The sequence below is a fragment of the Aedes aegypti genome, chromosome 3 (assembly GCF_002204515.2).
Source record: "Aedes aegypti strain LVP_AGWG chromosome 3, AaegL5.0 Primary Assembly, whole genome shotgun sequence".
NCBI lineage: Eukaryota > Metazoa > Arthropoda > Insecta > Diptera > Culicidae > Aedes > Aedes aegypti.
In genome coordinates, this window is record NC_035109.1 from 147843959 (window position 1) to 147865000 (window position 21042).

General features: G+C 41.8%; 1 protein-coding gene across 7 annotated transcripts in view; it reads right to left on the reverse strand.

The window, feature by feature from the left end:
- The window catches only part of LOC110679431, a 493829-nt gene that overhangs the window by 197939 nt on the left and 274848 nt on the right, over positions 1-21042 (reverse strand). The gene's annotated exons all lie outside the window — the stretch shown is intronic.

Sequence of the window (21042 nt, forward strand, 5' to 3'; positions counted from 1 at the left end):
TCCTTCTAGCTGATATTTGAACGAACACAAATGTAAACAAACCAATGGAATTCCTTCTAGCTGATTTTGGGCGCCCCAGGGACTCAAATTTGAACGACCACATATGTAAACAAACGAATGGAATTCCTTCTAGCTGATTTTGGGCGCCCCAGGAACTCATATTTGAACGAACACAAATGTAAACAAACCAATGGAATTCCTTCTAGCTGATTTTTGGCGCCCCAGGGACTCGTATTCGAGCGCCCACAAATGTAAACATACCAAAGGGGTACCTTCTAGCTGATTTTGGGCACCCCAGGGACTAAAATTTTAACGAACACATATGTAAACAAACGAATGGAATTCCTTCTAGCTGATTTTGGGCACCCCAGGGACTCAAATTTGAACGACCACAAATGTAAACAAACCTATGGAATTCCTTCTAGCTGATTTTGGGCACCCCAGGAACTCATATTTGAACGACCACAAATGTAAACAAACCAATGGAATTCCTCCTAGCTGATTTTGGGCGCCCCAGGAACTCATATTTGAACGAACACAAATGTAAACAAACCAATGGAATTCCTTCTAGCTGATTTTGGGCGCCCCAGGGACTCAAATTTGAACGAACACAAATGTAAACAAACCAATGGAATTCCTCCTAGCTGATTTTGGGCGCCCCAGGAACTCATATTTGAACGACCACAAATGTAAACAAACCAATGGAATTCCTTCTAGCTGATTTTGGGTGCCCCAGGGACTCATATTTGAACGAACACAAATGTAAACAAACCAATGGAATTCCTTCTAGCTGATATTTGAACGAACACAAATGTAAACAAACCAATGGAATTCCTTCTAGCTGATTTTGGGCGCCCCAGGGACTCAAATTTGAACGACCACATATGTAAACAAACGAATGGAATTCCTTCTAGCTGATTTTGGGCGCCCCAGGAACTCATATTTGAACGAACACAAATGTAAACAAACCAATGGAATTCCTTCTAGCTGATATTTGAACGAACACAAATGTAAACAAACCAATGGAATTCCTTCTAGCTGATTTTGGGCGCCCCAGGAACTCATATTTGAACGACCACAAATGTAAACAAACCAATGGAATTCCTCCTAGCTGATTTTGGGCATCCCAGGGACTCAAATTTGAACGAACACAAATGTAAACAAACCAATGGAATTCCTTCTAGCTGATTTTGGGCGCCCCAGGGACTCAAATTTGAACGACCACATATGTAAACAAACGAATGGAATTCCTTCTAGCTGATTTTGGGCGCCCCAGGAACTCATATTTGAACGACCACAAATGTAAACAAACCAATGGAATTCCTTCTAGCTGATTTTGGGTGCCCCAGGGACTCATATTTGAACGAACACACATGTAAACAAACCAATGGAATTCCTTCTAGCTGATATTTGAACGAACACAAATGTAAACAAACCAATGGAATTCCTTCTAGCTGATTTTGGGCGCCCCAGGGACTCAAATTTGAACGACCACATATGTAAACAAACGAATGGAATTCCTTCTAGCTGATTTTGGGCGCCCCAGGAACTCATATTTGAACGAACACAAATGTAAACAAACCAATGGAATTCCTTCTAGCTGATTTTTGGCGCCCCAGGGACTCGTATTCGAGCGCCCACAAATGTAAACATACCAAAGGGGTACCTTCTAGCTGATTTTGGGCACCCCAGGGACTAAAATTTTAACGAACACATATGTAAACAAACGAATGGAATTCCTTCTAGCTGATTTTGGGCACCCCAGGGACTCAAATTTGAACGACCACAAATGTAAACAAACCTATGGAATTCCTTCTAGCTGATTTTGGGCACCCCAGGAACTCATATTTGAACGACCACAAATGTAAACAAACCAATGGAATTCCTCCTAGCTGATTTTGGGCGCCCCAGGAACTCATATTTGAACGAACACAAATGTAAACAAACCAATGGAATTCCTTCTAGCTGATTTTGGGCGCCCCAGGGACTCAAATTTGAACGAACACAAATGTAAACAAACCAATGGAATTCCTCCTAGCTGATTTTGGGCGCCCCAGGAACTCATATTTGAACGACCACAAATGTAAACAAACCAATGGAATTCCTTCTAGCTGATTTTGGGTGCCCCAGGGACTCATATTTGAACGAACACAAATGTAAACAAACCAATGGAATTCCTTCTAGCTGATATTTGAACGAACACAAATGTAAACAAACCAATGGAATTCCTTCTAGCTGATTTTGGGCGCCCCAGGGACTCAAATTTGAACGACCACATATGTAAACAAACGAATGGAATTCCTTCTAGCTGATTTTGGGCGCCCCAGGAACTCATATTTGAACGAACACAAATGTAAACAAACCAATGGAATTCCTTCTAGCTGATATTTGAACGAACACAAATGTAAACAAACCAATGGAATTCCTTCTAGCTGATTTTGGGCGCCCCAGGAACTCATATTTGAACGACCACAAATGTAAACAAACCAATGGAATTCCTCCTAGCTGATTTTGGGCATCCCAGGGACTCAAATTTGAACGAACACAAATGTAAACAAACCAATGGAATTCCTTCTAGCTGATTTTGGGCGCCCCAGGGACTCAAATTTGAACGAACACAAATGTAAACAAACCAATGGAATTCCTCCTAGCTGATTTTGGGCGCCCCAGGAACTCATATTTGAACGACCACAAATGTAAACAAACCAATGGAATTCCTTCTAGCTGATTTTGGGTGCCCCAGGGACTCATATTTGAACGAACACACATGTAAACAAACCAATGGAATTCCTTCTAGCTGATATTTGAACGAACACAAATGTAAACAAACCAATGGAATTCCTTCTAGCTGATTTTTGGCGCCCCAGGGACTCGTATTCGAGCGCCCACAAATGTAAACATACCAAAGGGGTACCTTCTAGCTGATTTTGGGCACCCCAGGGACTAAAATTTTAACGAACACATATGTAAACAAACGAATGGAATTCCTTCTAGCTGATTTTGGGCACCCCAGGGACTCAAATTTGAACGACCACAAATGTAAACAAACCTATGGAATTCCTTCTAGCTGATTTTGGGCACCCCAGGAACTCATATTTGAACGACCACAAATGTAAACAAACCAATGGAATTCCTCCTAGCTGATTTTGGGCGCCCCAGGAACTCATATTTGAACGACCACAAATGTAAACAAACCAATGGAATTCCTCCTAGCTGATTTTGGGCGCCCCAGGAACTCATATTTGAACGACCACAATTGTAAACAAACCAATGGAATTCCTTCTAGCTGATTTTGGGCGCCCCAGGAACTCATATTTGAACGAACACAAATGTAAACAAACCAATGGAATTCCTTCTAGCTGATTTTTGGCGCCCCAGGAACTCATATTTGAACGAACACAAATGTAAACAAACCAATGGAATTCCTTCTAGCTGATTTTTGGCGCCCCAGGGACTCGTATTCGAGCGCCCACAAATGTAAACATACCAAAGGGGTACCTTCTAGCTGATTTTGGGCACCCCAGGGACTAAAATTTTAACGAACACATATGTAAACAAACGAATGGAATTCCTTCTAGCTGATTTTGGGCACCCCAGGGACTCAAATTTGAACGACCACAAATGTAAACAAACCTATGGAATTCCTTCTAGCTGATTTTGGGCACCCCAGGAACTCATATTTGAACGACCACAAATGTAAACAAACCAATGGAATTCCTCCTAGCTGATTTTGGGCGCCCCAGGAACTCATATTTGAACGACCACAAATGTAAACAAACCAATGGAATTCCTCCTAGCTGATTTTGGGCGCCCCAGGAACTCATATTTGAACGACCACAATTGTAAACAAACCAATGGAATTCCTTCTAGCTGATTTTGGGCGCCCCAGGAACTCATATTTGAACGAACACAAATGTAAACAAACCAATGGAATTCCTTCTAGCTGATTTTTGGCGCCCCAGGGACTCGTATTCGAGCGCCCACAAATGTAAACAAACCAATGGAATTCCTTCTAGCTGATTTTGGGCACCCCAGGGACTAAAATTTTAACGAACACAAATGTAAACAAACCAATGGAATTCCTTCTAGCTGATTTTGGGCGCCCCAGGGACTCAAATTTGAACGACCACATATGTAAACAAACGAATGGAATTCCTTCTAGCTGATTTTGGGCGCCCCAGGAACTCATATTTGAACGACCACAAATGTAAACAAACCAATGGAATTCCTCCTAGCTGATTTTGGGCACCCCAGGGACTCAAATTTGAACGACCACATATGTAAACAAACGAATGGAATTCCTTCTAGCTGATTTTGGGCGCCCCAGGAACTCATATTTGAACGAACACAAATGTAAACAAACCAATGGAATTCCTTCTAGCTGATTTTTGGCGCCCCAGGGACTAAAATTTTAACGAACACATATGTAAACAAACGAATGGAATTCCTTCTAGCTGATTTTGGGCGCCCCAGGAACTCATATTTGAACGAACACAAATGTAAACAAACCAATGGAATTCCTTCTAGCTGATTTTTGGCGCCCCAGGGACTCGTATTCGAGCGCCCACAAATGTAAACATACCAAAGGGGTACCTTCTAGCTGATTTTGGGCACCCCAGGGACTAAAATTTTAACGAACACATATGTAAACAAACGAATGGAATTCCTTCTAGCTGATTTTGGGCACCCCAGGGACTCAAATTTGAACGACCACAAATGTAAACAAACCTATGGAATTCCTTCTAGCTGATTTTGGGCACCCCAGGAACTCATATTTGAACGACCACATATGTAAACAAACCAATGGAATTCCTTCTAGCTGATTTTGGGCGCCCCAGGGACTCAAATTTTAACGAACACATATGTAAACAAACGAATGGAATTCCTTCTAGCTGATTTTGGGCACCCCAGGGACTCAAATTTGAACGAACACAAATGTAAACAAACGAATGGAATTCCTTCTAGCTGATTTTGGGCGCCCCAGGGACTCAAATTTGAACGAACACAAATGTAAACAAACCAATGGAATTCCTTCTAGCTGATTTTGGGCGCCCCAGGGACTCAAATTTGAACGACCACAAATGTAAACAAACCAATGGAATTCCTTCTAGCTGATTTTGGGCGCCCCAGGGACTCAAATTTGAACGACCACATATGTAAACAAACGAATGGAATTCCTTCTAGCTGATTTTGGGCGCCCCAGGAACTCATATTTGAACGACCAAAAATGTAAACAAACCAATGGAATTCATCCTAGCTGATTTTGGGCACCCCAGGGACTCAAATTTGAACGAACACAAATGTAAACAAACCAATGGAATTCCTTCTAGCTGATTTTGGGCGCCCCAGGGACTCAATTTTGAACGAACACAAATGTAAACAAACGAATGGAATTCCTCCTAGCTGATTTTGGGCACCCCAGGGACTCAAATTTGAACGAACACAAATGTAAACAAACCAATGGAATTCCTTCTAGCTGATTTTGGGCGCCCCAGGAACTCATATTTGAACGACCACAAATGTAAACAAACCAATGGAATTCCTTCTAGCTGATTTTGGGCGCCCCAGGGACTCAAATTTGAACGACCACATATGTAAACAAACGAATGGAATTCCTTCTAGCTGATTTTGGGCGCCCCAGGAACTCATATTTGAACGACCAAAAATGTAAACAAACCAATGGAATTCATCCTAGCTGATTTTGGGCACCCCAGGGACTCAAATTTGAACGAACACAAATGTAAACAAACCAATGGAATTCCTTCTAGCTGATTTTGGGCGCCCCAGGGACTCAAATTTGAACGAACACAAATGTAAACAAACCAATATAATTCCTCCTAGCTGATTTTGGGCACCCCAGGGACTCAAATTTGAACGAACACAAATGTAAACAAACCAATGGAATTCCTTCTAGCTGATTTTGGGCGCCCCAGGAACTCATATTTGAACGACCATAAATGTAAACAAACCTATGGAATTCCTTCTAGCTGATTTTGGGCGCCCCAGGGACTCAAATTTGAACGAACACAAATGTAAACAAACCAATGGAATTCCTTCTAGCTGATTTTGGGCGCCCCAGGGACTCAAATTTGAACGACCACAAATGTAAACAAACCAATGGAATTCCTCCTAGCTGATTTTGGGCACCCCAGGGACTCAAATTTGAACGAACACAAATGTAAACAAACCAATGGAATTCCTTCTAGCTGATTTTGGGCGCCCCAGGGACTCAAATTTGAACGAACACATATGTAAACAAACCAATGGAATTCCTTCTAGCTGATTTTGGGCGCCCCAGGAACTCATATTTGAACGACCATAAATGTAAACAAACCTATGGAATTCCTTCTAGCTGATTTTGGGCGCCCCAGGGACTCAAATTTGAACGAACACAAATGTAAACAAACCAATGGAATTCCTTCTAGCTGATTTTGGGCGCCCCAGGAACTCATATTTGAACGACCACATATGTAAACAAACCTATGGAATTCCTTCTAGCTGATTTTGGGCGCCCCAGGGACTCAAATTTGAACGAGCACAAATGTAAACAAACCAATGGAATTCCTTCTAGCTGATTTTGGGCACCCCAGGGACTCAAATTTGAACGAACACATATGTAAACAAACCAATGGAATTCCTTCTAGCTGATTTTGGGCACCCCAGGGACTCAAATTTGAACGAACACAAATGTAAACAAACCAATGGAATTCCTTCTAGCTGATTTTGGGCGCCCCAGGAACTCATATTTGAACGACCACATATGTAAACAAACCTAAGGAATTCCTTCTAGCTGATTTTGGGCGCCCCAGGGACTCAAATTTGAACGAACACAAATGTAAACAAACGAATGGAATTCCTTCTAGCTGATTTTTGGCGCCCCAGGGACTCATATTTGAACGAACACATATGTAAACAAACCTATGGAATTCCTTCTAGCTGATTTTGGGCGCCCCAGGAACTCATATTTGAACGACCACATATGTAAACAAACCTAAGGAATTCCTTCTAGCTGATTTTGGGCGCCCCAGGGACTCAAATTTGAACGAACACAAATGTAAACAAACGAATGGAATTCCTTCTAGCTGATTTTTGGCGCCCCAGGGACTCATATTTGAACGAACACATATGTAAACAAACCTATGGAATTCCTTCTAGCTGATTTTGGGCGCCCCAGGAACTCATATTTGAACGACCACAAATGTAAACAAACCAATGGAATTCCTTCTAGCTGATTTTGGGCGCCCCAGGGACTCAAATTTGAACGAATACAAATGTAAACAAACCAATGGAATTCCTTCTAGCTGATTTTGGGCACCCCAGGGACTCAAATTTGAACGAACACAAATGTAAACAAACGAATGGAATTCCTTCTGGCTGATTTTGGGCGCCCCAGGAACTCATATTTGAACGACCACATATGTAAACAAACCTATGGAATTCCTTCTAGCTGATTTTGGGCGCCCCAGGAACTCATATTTGAACGACCACAAATGTAAACAAACCAATGGAATTCCTTCTAGCTGATTTTGGGCACCCCAGGGACTCAAATTTGAACGAACACATATGTAAACAAACCAATGGAATTCCTTCTAGTTGATTTTGGGCACCCCAGGGACTCAAATTTGAACGAACACAAATGTAAACAAACCAATGGAATTCCTTCTAGCTGATTTTGGGCGCCCCAGGAACTCATATTTGAACGACCACATATGTAAACAAACCTATGGAATTCCTTCTAGCTGATTTTGGGCGCCCCAGGAACTCATATTTGAACGACCATATATGTAAACAAACCAATGGAATTCCTTCTAGCTGATTTTGGGCACCCCAGGGACTCAAATTTGAACGAACACATATGTAAACAAACCAATGGAATTCCTTCTAGCTGATTTTGGGCACCCCAGGGACTCAAATTTGAACGAACACAAATGTAAACAAACCAATGGAATTCCTTCTAGCTGATTTTGGGCGCCCCAGGAACTCATATTTGAACGACCACATATGTAAACAAACCTATGGAATTCCTTCTAGCTGATTTTGGGCGCCCCAGGGACTCAAATTTGAACGAACACAAATGTAAACAAACCAATGGAATTCCTTCTAGCTGATTTTGGGCACCCCAGGGACTCAAATTTGAACGAACACATATGTAAACAAACCAATGGAATTCCTTCTAGCTGATTTTGGGCACCCCAGGGACTCAAATTTGAACGAACACAAATGTAAACAAACCAATGGAATTCCTTCTAGCTGATTTTGGGCGCCCCAGGAACTCATATTTGAACGACCACATATGTAAACAAACCTATGGAATTCCTTCTAGCTGATTTTGGGCGCCCCAGGGACTCAAATTTGAACGAACACAAATGTAAACAAACCAATGGAATTCCTTCTAGCTGATTTTGGGCACCCCAGGGACTCAAATTTGAACGAACACAAATGTAAACAAACCAATGGAATTCCTTCTAGCTGATTTTGGGCACCCCAGGGACTCAAATTTAAACGAAAACAAATGTAAACAAACGAATGGAATTCCTTCTAGCTGATTTTTGGCGCCCCAGGGACTCATATTTGAACGAACACATATGTAAACAAACCTATGGAATTCCTTCTAGCTGATTTTGGGTGCCCCAGGAACTCATATTTGAACGACCACAAATGTAAACAAACCAATGGAATTCCTTCTAGCTGATTTTGGGCGCCCCAGGGACTCAAATTTGAACGAATACATATGTAAACAAAACAATGGAATTCCTTCTAGCTGATTTTTGGCGCCCCAGGGACTCGTATTCGAGCGCCCACAAATGTAAACAAACCAATGGAATTCCTTCTAGCTGATTTTTGGCGCCCCAGGGACTCAAATTTGAAACGACCACATATGTAAACAAACCTATGGAATTCCTTCTAGCTGATTTTGGGCACCCCAGGGACTCAAATTGAACGAACACAAATGTAAACAAACGAATGGAATTCCTTCTAGCTGATTTTGGGCGCCCCAGGGACTCAAATTTGAACGAACACAAATGTAAACAAACCAATGGAATTCCTTCTAGCTGATTTTGGGCGCCCCAGGGACCACATTGAACGAACACAAATGTAAACAAACCTATGGAATTCCTTCTAGCTGATTTGGGCACCCAGGACTCAAATTGAACGAACACAATGTAAACAAACGAATGGAATTCCTTCTAGCTGATTTTGGGGCGCCCCAAGGGACTCAAATTTGAACGACCACAAATGTAAACAAACCAATGGAATTCCTTCTAGCTGATTTTGGGCACCCCAGGACTCAATTTGACGAACACATATGTAAACAAACCAATGGAATTCCTTCTAGCTGATTTTGGGCGCCCCAGGGACTCAAATTTGAACGAACACAAATGTAAACAAACCAATGGAATTCCTTCTAGCTGATTTTGGCGCCCCAGGAACTCATATTTGAACGACCACATAATGTAAACAAACCAAAGGAATTCCCCTCTAGCTGATTTGGGCGCCCCAGGGACTCAAATTTGAACGAACACAAATGTAAACAAACCAATGGAATTCCTTCTAGCTGATTTTGGGCACCCCAGGGACTCAAATTTGAACGAACACAAATGTAAACAAACCAATGGAATTCCTTCTAGCTGATTTTGGGCACCCCAGGGACTCAAATTTAAACGAAAACAAATGTAAACAAACGAATGGAATTCCTTCTAGCTGATTTTTGGCGCCCCAGGGACTCATATTTGAACGAACACATATGTAAACAAACCTATGGAATTCCTTCTAGCTGATTTTGGGTGCCCCAGGAACTCATATTTGAACGACCACAAATGTAAACAAACCAATGGAATTCCTTCTAGCTGATTTTGGGCGCCCCAGGGACTCAAATTTGAACGAATACATATGTAAACAAAACAATGGAATTCCTTCTAGCTGATTTTTGGCGCCCCAGGGACTCGTATTCGAGCGCCCACAAATGTAAACAAACCAATGGAATTCCTTCTAGCTGATTTTTGGCGCCCCAGGGACTCAAATTTGAACGACCACATATGTAAACAAACCTATGGAATTCCTTCTAGCTGATTTTGGGCACCCCAGGGACTCAAATTGAACGAACACAAATGTAAACAAACGAATGGAATTCCTTCTAGCTGATTTTGGGCGCCCCAGGGACTCAAATTTGAACGAACACAAATGTAAACAAACCAATGGAATTCCTTCTAGCTGATTTTGGGCGCCCCAGGAACTCATATTTGAACGACCACAAATGTAAACAAACCTATGGAATTCCTTCTAGCTGATTTTGGGCGCCCCAGGGACTCATATTTGAACGAACACAAATGTAAACAAACCAATGGAATTCCTTCTAGCTGATATTTGAACGAACACAAATGTAAACAAACCAATGGAATTCCTTCTAGCTGATTTTGGGCGCCCCAGGAACTCATATTTGAACGACCACATATGTAAACAAACCTATGGAATTCCTTCTAGCTGATTTTGGGCGCCCCAGGGACTCAAATTTGAACGAACACAAATGTAAACAAACCAATGGAATTCCTTCTAGCTGATTTTGGGCACCCCAGGGACTCAAATTTGAACGAACACAAATGTAAACAAACCAATGGAATTCCTTCTAGCTGATTTTGGGCACCCCAGGGACTCAAATTTGAACGAACACAAATGTAAACAAACCAATGGAATTCCTTCTAGCTGATTTTGGGCACCCCAGGGACTCAAATTTAAACGAAAACAAATGTAAACAAACGAATGGAATTCCTTCTAGCTGATTTTTGGCGCCCCAGGGACTCATATTTGAACGACCACATATGTAAACAAACCTATGGAATTCCTTCTAGCTGATTTTGGGCGCCCCAGGAACTCATATTTGAACGACCATATATGTAAACAAACCAATGGAATTCCTTCTAGCTGATTTTGGGCACCCCAGGGACTCAAATTTGAACGAACACATATGTAAACAAACCAATGGAATTCCTTCTAGCTGATTTTGGGCACCCCAGGGACTCAAATTTGAACGAACACAAATGTAAACAAACCAATGGAATTCCTTCTAGCTGATTTTGGGCGCCCCAGGAACTCATATTTGAACGACCACATATGTAAACAAACCTATGGAATTCCTTCTAGCTGATTTTGGGCGCCCCAGGGACTCAAATTTGAACGAACACAAATGTAAACAAACCAATGGAATTCCTTCTAGCTGATTTTGGGCACCCCAGGGACTCAAATTTGAACGAACACATATGTAAACAAACCAATGGAATTCCTTCTAGCTGATTTTGGGCACCCCAGGGACTCAAATTTGAACGAACACAAATGTAAACAAACCAATGGAATTCCTTCTAGCTGATTTTGGGCGCCCCAGGAACTCATATTTGAACGACCACATATGTAAACAAACCTATGGAATTCCTTCTAGCTGATTTTGGGCGCCCCAGGGACTCAAATTTGAACGAACACAAATGTAAACAAACCAATGGAATTCCTTCTAGCTGATTTTGGGCACCCCAGGGACTCAAATTTGAACGAACACAAATGTAAACAAACCAATGGAATTCCTTCTAGCTGATTTTGGGGCACCCCAGGGACTCAAATTTAAACGAAAACAAATGTAAACAAACGAATGGAATTCCTTCTAGCTGATTTTTGGCGCCCCAGGGACTCATATTTGAACGAACACATATGTAAACAAACCTATGGAATTCCTTCTAGCTGATTTTGGGTGCCCCAGGAACTCATATTTGAACGACCACAATGTAAACAAACCAATGGAATTCCTTCTAGCTGATTTTGGGCGCCCCAGGGACTCAAATTTGAACGAATACATATGTAAACAAAACAATGGAATTCCTTCTAGCTGATTTTTTGGCGCCCCAGGGACTCGTATTCCGAGCGCCCACAAATGTAAACAAACCAATGGAATTCCTTCTAGCTGATTTTTGGCGCCCCAGGGACTCAAATTTGAACACCACATATGTAAACAAACCTATGGAATTCCTTCTAGCTGATTTTGGGCACCCCAGGGACTCAAATTGAACGAACACAAATGTAAACAAACGAATGGAATTCCTTCTAGCTGATTTTGGGCGCCCCAGGGACTCAAATTTGAACGAACACAAATGTAAACAAACCAATGGAATTCCTTCTAGCTGATTTTGGGCGCCCCAGGAACTCATATTTGAACGACCACAAATGTAAACAAACCTATGGAATTCCTTCTAGCTGATTTTGGGCGCCCCAGGGACTCATATTTGAACGAACACAAATGTAAACAAACCAATGGAATTCCTTCTAGCTGATATTTGAACGAACACAAATGTAAACAAACCAATGGAATTCCTTCTAGCTGATTTTGGGCGCCCCAGGAACTCATATTTGAACGACCACATATGTAAACAAACCTATGGAATTCCTTCTAGCTGATTTTGGGCGCCCCAGGGACTCAAATTTGAACGAACACAAATGTAAACAAACCAATGGAATTCCTTCTAGCTGATTTTGGGCACCCCAGGGACTCAAATTTGAACGAACACAAATGTAAACAAACCAATGGAATTCCTTCTAGCTGATTTTGGGGCACCCCAGGGACTCAAATTTAAACGAAAACAAATGTAAACAAACGAATGGAATTCCTTCTAGCTGATTTTTGGCGCCCCAGGGACCATATTTGAACGAACACATATGTAAACAAACCTATGGAATTCCTTCTAGCTGATTTTGGGCGCCCCAGGAACTCATATTGAACGACCACAAATGTAAACAAAACCAATGGAATTCCTTCTAGCTGATTTTGGGCGCCCCAGGGACTCAAATTTGAACGAATACATATGTAAACAAAACAATGGAATTCCTTCTAGCTGATTTTTGGCGCCCCAGGGACTCGTATTCGAGCGCCCACAAATGTAAACAAACCAATGGAATTCCTTCTAGCTGATTTTTTGGCGCCCCAGGGACTCAAATTTGAACGACCACATATGTAAAACAAACCTATGGAATTCCTTCTAGCTGATTTTGGGCACCCCAGGGACTCAAATTGAACGAACACAAATGTAAACAAACGAATGGAATTCCTTCTAGCTGATTTTTGGCGCCCCAGGGACTCAAAATTTGAACGACCAACAAATGTAAAACAAACCTATGGAAATTCCTTCTAGCTGATTTTGGGCACCCCAGGGACTGAAATTGAACGAACACAAATGTAAACAAACGAATGGAATTCTTCTAGCTGATTTTGGGCGCCCCAGGGACTCAAATTTGAACGAACACAAATGTAAACAAACCAATGGAATTCCTTCTAGCTGATTTTGGGAGCCCCAGGAACTCATATTTGAACGACCACATATGTAAACAAACCAATGGAATTCCTTCTAGCTGATTTTGGGCGCCCCAGGGACTCAAATTTGAACGAACACATATGTAAACAAACCAATGGAATTCCTTCTAGCTGATTTTTGGGCGCCCCAGGGACTCGTATTCGAGCGCCCACAAATGTAAACATACCAAAGGGGGTACCTTCTAGCTGATATTGGGCACCCCAGGGACTAAAATTTTAACGAACACATATGTAAACAAACGAATGGAATTCCTTCTAGCTGATTTTGGGCACCCCAGGGACTCAAATTTGAACGAACACAAATGTAAACAAACGAATGGAATTCCTTCTAGCTGATTTTGGGCGCCCCAGGGACTCAAATTTGAACGACACAAATGTAAACAAACCTATGGAATTCCTTCTAGCTGATTTTTGGCGCCCCAGGGACTCAAATTGAACGAACACAAATGTAAACAAACGAATGGAATTCCTTCTAGCTGATTTTGGGCGCCCCAGGGACTCAAATTTGAACGACCACAAATGTAAACAAACCTATGGAATTCCTTCTAGCTGATTTTTGGGCACCCCAGGGACTCAAATTGAACGAACACAAATGTAAACAAACGAATGGAATTCCTTCTAGCTGATTTTGGGCGCCCCAGGGACTCAATTTGAAAGACCACAAATGGAAACAAACCTATGGAATTTTCTAGCTATTTGGCCGCCAGGGGACTCATATTTGAACGAACACAAATGTAAACAAACCAATGGAATTCCTTCTAGCTGATTTTGGGCGCCCCAGGGACTCAAATTTGAACGACCACAAATGTAAACAAACCAATGGAATTCCTTTCTAGCTGATTTTGGGCGCCCCAGGGACTCAAATTTGAACGAACACAAATGTAAACAAACCAATGGAATTCCTTCTAGCTGATTTTGGGCGCCCCAGGGACTCAATTTGAACGACCACAAATGTAAACAAACCAATGGAATTCCTTCTAGCTGATTTTGGGCGCCCCAGGGACTCAATTTGAACGAACACAAATGTAAACAAACCAATGGAATTCCTTCTAGCTGATATTTGAACGAACACAATGTAAACAAACCAATGGAATTCCTTCTAGCTGATTTTGGGCACCCCAGGGACTCAAATTTGAACGACCACAAATGTAAACAAACCTATGGAATTCCTTCTAGCTGATTTTTGGCGCCCCAGGGACTCAAATTTGAACGACCACAAATGTAAACAAACCTATGGAATTCCTTCTAGCTGATTTTGGGCACCCCAGGGACTCAAATTGAACGGACACAAATGTAAACAAACGAATGGAATTCCTTCTAGCTGATTTTGGGCGCCCCAGGGACTCCCAATTTGAAAGACCACAAATGTAAACAAACCAATGGAATTCCTTCTAGCTGATTTTTGGCGCCGCAGGAACTCATATTTGAACGACCACAAATGTAAACAAACCTATGGAATTCCTTCTAGCTGATTTTGGGCGCCCCAGGGACTCAAATTTGAACGAACACAAATGTAAACAAACCAATGAAATTCCTTTTAGCTGATTTTGGGCGCCCCAGGAACTCATATTTGAACGACCACAAATGTAAACAAACCTATGGAATTCCTTCTAGCTGATTTTGGGCGCCCCAGGGACTCATATTTGAACGAACACAAATGTAAACAAACCAATGGAATTCCTTCTAGCTGATATTGAACGAACACAAATGTAAACAAACCAATGGAATTCCTTCTAGCTGATTTTGGGCACCCCAGGGACTCAAATTTGAAACGACCACAAATGTAAACAAACCCAATGGAATTCCTTCTAGCTGATTTTTGGCACCCCAGGGACTCAAATTTGAGCGAACACATATGTAAACAAACGAATGGAATTCCTTCTAGCTGATTTTGGGCGCCCCAGGGGACTCAAATTTGAACGACCACAAATGTAAACAAACCTATGGAATTCCTTCTAGCTGATTTTTGGCGCCCCAGGGACTCAAATTTGAACGACCACAAATGTAAACAAACCAATGGAATTCCTTCTAGCTGATTTTGGGCGCCCCAGGAACTCATATTTGAAAGACCACATATGTAAACAAACCAATGGAATTCCTTCTAGCTGATTTTGGGCGCCCCAGGGACTCCAATTTGAAAGACCACAAATGTAAACAAACCAATGGAATTCCTTCTAGCTGATTTTTGGCGCCCCAGGGACTCAAATTTGAACGAACACCAAATGTAAACAACCAATGGAATTCCTTCTAGCTGATTTTGGGCGCCCCAGGGAACTCATATTTGAAAGACCACATATGTAAACAAACCAATGGAATTCCTTCTAGCTGATTTTGGGCGCCCCAGGACTCCAATTTGAACGACCACAAATGTAAACAATCCTATGGAATGTCCTTCTAGCTGATTTTGGGCGCCCCATGGGACTTCATATTTGAACGAACACAAATGTAAACAAACCGATTGGGAATTCTTCTAGCTGATTTAGGGCCCCCGGGATCAATTTTGAACGAACACAAAATGTAAACAAACCAATGGATTTCCTTCTAGCTGATTTTGGGCGCCCCCAGGACTCATATTTGAAACGACCACATATTGTATAAGCAAACCAATGGAATTCCTTCTAGCTGATTTTAGGCACCCCAGGAACTTCTAAATTTGAAAACCCACAAATGTAAACAAACCAATGGAATTCCTTCTAGCTGATTTTTGGCGCCCCAGGGACTCAAATTTGAACGAACACAAATGTAAACAAACCTATGGAATTCCTTCTAGCTGATTTTGGGCGCCCCAGGGACTCAAATTTGAACGAACACAAATGTAAACAAACCAATGGAATTCCTTCTAGCTGATTTTGGGCGCCCCCAGGAACTCATATTTGAACGACCACAAATGTAAACAAACCTATGGAATTCCTTCTAGCTGATTTGGGCGCCCCAGGGACTCATATTTGAACGAACACAAATGTAAACAAACCAATGGAATTCCTTCTAGCTGATATTTGAACGAACACAAATGTAAACAAACCAATGGAATTCCTTCTAGCTGATTTTGGGCACCCCAGGGACTCAAATTTGAACGACCACAAATGTAAACAAACCAATGGAATACCTTCTAGCTGATTTTAGGCACCCCAGGGACTCAAATTTGAACGACCACAAATGTAAACAAACCTATGGAATTCCTTCTAGCTGATTTGGGCGCCCCAGGGACTCATATTTGAACGAACACAAATGTAAACAAACCTATGGAATTCCTTCTAGCTGATTTTGGGCGCCCCAGGGACTCAAATTTGAACGAACACAAATGTAAACAAACCAATGGAATTCCTTCTAGCTGATTTTGGGCGCCCCAGGAACTCATATTTGAACGACCACAATGTAAACAAACCTATGGAATTCCTCTAAGCTGATTTTGGGCGCCCCAGGGACTCAATATTTGAACGAACACAAATGTAAACAAAACCAATGGAATTCCTTCTAGCTGATATTTGAACGAACACAAATGTAAACAAACCAATGGAATTCCTTCTAGCTGATTTTGGGCACCCCAGGGACTTCAAATTTGAACGACCACAAATGTAAACAAACCAATGGAATACCTTCTAGCTGATTTTTAGGCACCCCAGGGGACTCAAATTTGAACGACCACAAATGTTAAACAAACCAATGGAATTCCTTCTAGCTGATTTTTGGCACCCCAGGGACTCAAATTTGAGCGAACACATATGTAAACAAACGAATGGAATTCCTTCTAGCTGATTTTGGGCGCCCCAGGGACTCAAATTTGAACGACCACAAATGTAAACAAACCTATGGAATTCCTTCTAGCTGATTTTTGGCGCCCCAGGGACTCAAATTTGAACGACCACAAATGTAAACAAACCTATGGAATTCCTTCTAGCTGATTTTGGGCGCCCCAGGGACTCAAATTTGAACGAACACAAATGTAAACAAACCAATGGAATTCCTTCTAGCTGATTTTGGGCGCCCCAGGAACTCATATTTGAAAGACCACATATGTAAACAAACCAATGGAATTCCTTCTAGCTGATTTTGGGCGCCCCAGGGACTCCAATTTGAAAGACCACAAATGTAAACAAACCAATGGAATTCCTTCTAGCTGATTTTTGGCGCCCCAGGGACTCAAATTTGAACGAACACAAATGTAAACAAACCAATGGAATTCCTTCTAGCTGATTTTGGGCGCCGCAGGAACTCATATTTGAACGACCACATATGTAAACAAACCTATGGAATTCCTTCTAGCTGATTTTGGGCGCCCCAGGGACTCAAATTTGAACGAACACAAATGTAAACAAACCAATGGAATTCCTTCTAGCTGATTTTGGGCGCCCCAGGAACTCATATTTGAACGACCACAAATGTAAACAAACCTATGGAATTCCTTCTAGCTGATTTTGGGCGCCCCAGGGACTCAAATTTGAACGAACACAAATGTAAACAAACCAATGGAATTCCTTCTAGCTGATATTTGAACGAACACAAATGTAAACAAACCAATGGAATTCCTTCTAGCTGATTTTGGGCACCCCAGGGACTCAAATTTGAACGAACACAAATGTAAACAAACGAATGGAATTCCTTCTAGCTGATTTTGGGTGCCCCAGGGACTCATATTTGAACGAACACACATGTAAACAAACCAATGGAATTCCTTCTAGCTGATATTTGAACGAACACAAATGTAAACAAACCAATGGAATTCCTTCTAGCTGATTTGGGCGCCCCAGGGACTCAAATTTGAACGACCACAAATGAAAACAAACCAATGGAAGTCCTTCTAGCTGATTTTGGGCACCCCAGGGACTCAAATTTGAACGAACACAAATGTAAACAAACGAATGGAATTCCTTCTAGCTGATTTTGGGCGCCCCAGGAACTCATATTTGAACGAACACACATGTAAACAAACCAATGGAATTCCTTCTAGCTGATATTTGAACGAACACAAATGTAAACAAACCAATGGAATTCCTTCTAGCTGATTTTGGGCGCCCCAGGGACTCAAATTTGAACGACCACAAATGAAAACAAACCAATGGAAGTCCTTCTAGCTGATTTTGGGCGCCCCAGGGACTCAAATTTGAACGAACACAAATGTAAACAAACCAATGGAATTCCTTCTAGCTGATTTTGGGCGCCCCAGGAACTCATATTTGAACGACCACAAATGTAAACAAACCTATGGAATTCCTTCTAGCTGATTTTGGGCGCCCCAGGGACTCATATTTGAACGAACACAAATGTAAACAAACCAATGGAATTCCTTCTAGCTGATATTTGAACGAACACAAATGTAAACAAACCAATGGAATTCCTTCTAGCTGATTTTGGGCACCCCAGGGACTCAAATTTGAACGAACACAAATGTAAACAAACCAATGGAATTCCTTCTAGCTGATTTTGGGCACCCCAGGGACTCAAATTTGAACGACCACAAATGTAAACAAACCAATGGAATACCTTCTAGCTGATTTTAGGCACCCCAGGGACTCAAATTTGAACGACCACAAATGTAAACAAACCAATGGAATTCCTTCTAGCTGATTTTTGGCACCCCAGGGACTCAAATTTGAGCGAACACATATGTAAACAAACGAATGGAATTCCTTCTAGCTGATTTTGGGCGCCCCAGGGACTCAAATTTGAACGACCACAAATGTAAACAAACCTATGGAATTCCTTTTAGCTGATTTTGGGCGCCCCAGGGACTCAAATTTGAACGACCACAAATGTAAACAAACGAATGGAATTCCTTCTAGCTGATTTTGGGCGCCCCAGGAACTCATATTTGAACGAACACACATGTAAACAAACCAATGGAATTCCTTCTAGCTGATATTTGAACGAACACAAATGTAAACAAACCAATGGAATTCCTTCTAGCTGATTTTGGGCGCCCCAGGGACTCAAATTTGAACGACCACAAATGAAAACAAACCAATGGAAGTCCTTCTAGCTGATTTTGGGCGCCCCAGGGACTCAAATTTGAACGAACACAAATGTAAACAAACCAATGGAATTCCTTCTAGCTGATTTTGGGCGCCCCAGGAACTCATATTTGAACGACCACAAATGTAAACAAACCTATGGAATTCCTTCTAGCTGATTTTGGGCGCCCCAGGGACTCATATTTGAACGAACACAAATGTAAACAAACCAATGGAATTCCTTCTAGCTGATATTTGAACGAACACAAATGTAAACAAACCAATGGAATTCCTTCTAGCTGATTTTGGGCACCCCAGGGACTCAAATTTGAACGAACACAAATGTAAAACAAACCAATGGAATTCCTTCTAGCTGATTTTGGGCACCCCAGGGACTCAAATTTGAACGACCACAAATGTAAACAAACCAATGGAATACCTTCTAGCTGATTTTAGGCACCCCAGGGACTCAAATTTGAACGACCACAAATGTAAACAAACCAATGGAATTCCTTCTAGCTGATTTTTGGCACCCCAGGGACTCAAATTTGAGCGAACACATATGTAAACAAACGAATGGAATTCCTTCTAGCTGATTTTGGGCGCCCCAGGGACTCAAATTTGAACGACCACAAATGTAAACAAACCTATGGAATTCCTTTTAGCTGATTTTGGGCGCCCCAGGGACTCATATTTGAACGAACACAAATGTAAACAAACCAATGGAATTCCTTCTAGCTGATATTTGAACGAACACAAATGTAAACAAACCAATGGAATTCCTTCTAGCTGATTTTGGGCACCCCAGGGACTCAAATTTGAACGAACACAAATGTAAACAAACCAATGGAATTCCTTCTAGCTGATTTTGGGCGCCCCAGGAACTCATATTTGAACGACCACAAATGTAAACAAACCTATGGAATTCCTTCTAGCTGATTTTGGGCGCCCCAGGGACTCATATTTGAACGAACACAAATGTAAACAAACCAATGGAATTCCTTCTAGCTGATATTTGAACGAACACAAATGTAAACAAACCAATGGAATTCCTTCTAGCTGATTTTGGGCGCCGCAGGAACTCATATTTGAACGACCACAAATGTAAACAAACCTATGGAATTCCTTCTAGCTGATTTTGGGCGCCCCAGGGACTCAAATTTGAACGAACACAAATGTAAACAAACCAATGGAATTCCTTCTAGCTGATTTTGGGCGCCCCAGGAACTCATATTTGAACGACCACAAATGTAAACAAACCTATGGAATTCCTTCTAGCTGATTTTGGGCGCCCCAGGGACTCATATTTGAACGAACACAAATGTAAACAAACCAATGGAATTCCTTCTAGCTGATATTTGAGCGAACACATATGTAAACAAACGAATGGAATTCCTTCTAGCTGATTTTGGGCGCCCCAGGGACTCAAATTTGAACGACCACAAATGTAAACAAACCTATGGAATTCCTTCTAGCTGATTTTTGGCGCCCCAGGACTCAAATTTGAACGACCACAAATGTAAACAAACCTATGGAATTCCTTCTAGCTGATTTTGGGCGCCCCAGGGACTCAAATTTGAACGAACACAAATGTAAACAAACCAATGGAATTCCTTCTAGCTGATTTTGGGCGCCCCAGGAACTCATATTTGAAAGACCACATATGTAAACAAACCAATGGAATTCCTTCTAGCTGATTTTGGGCGCCCCAGGGACTCCAATTTGAAAGACCACAAATGTAAACAAACC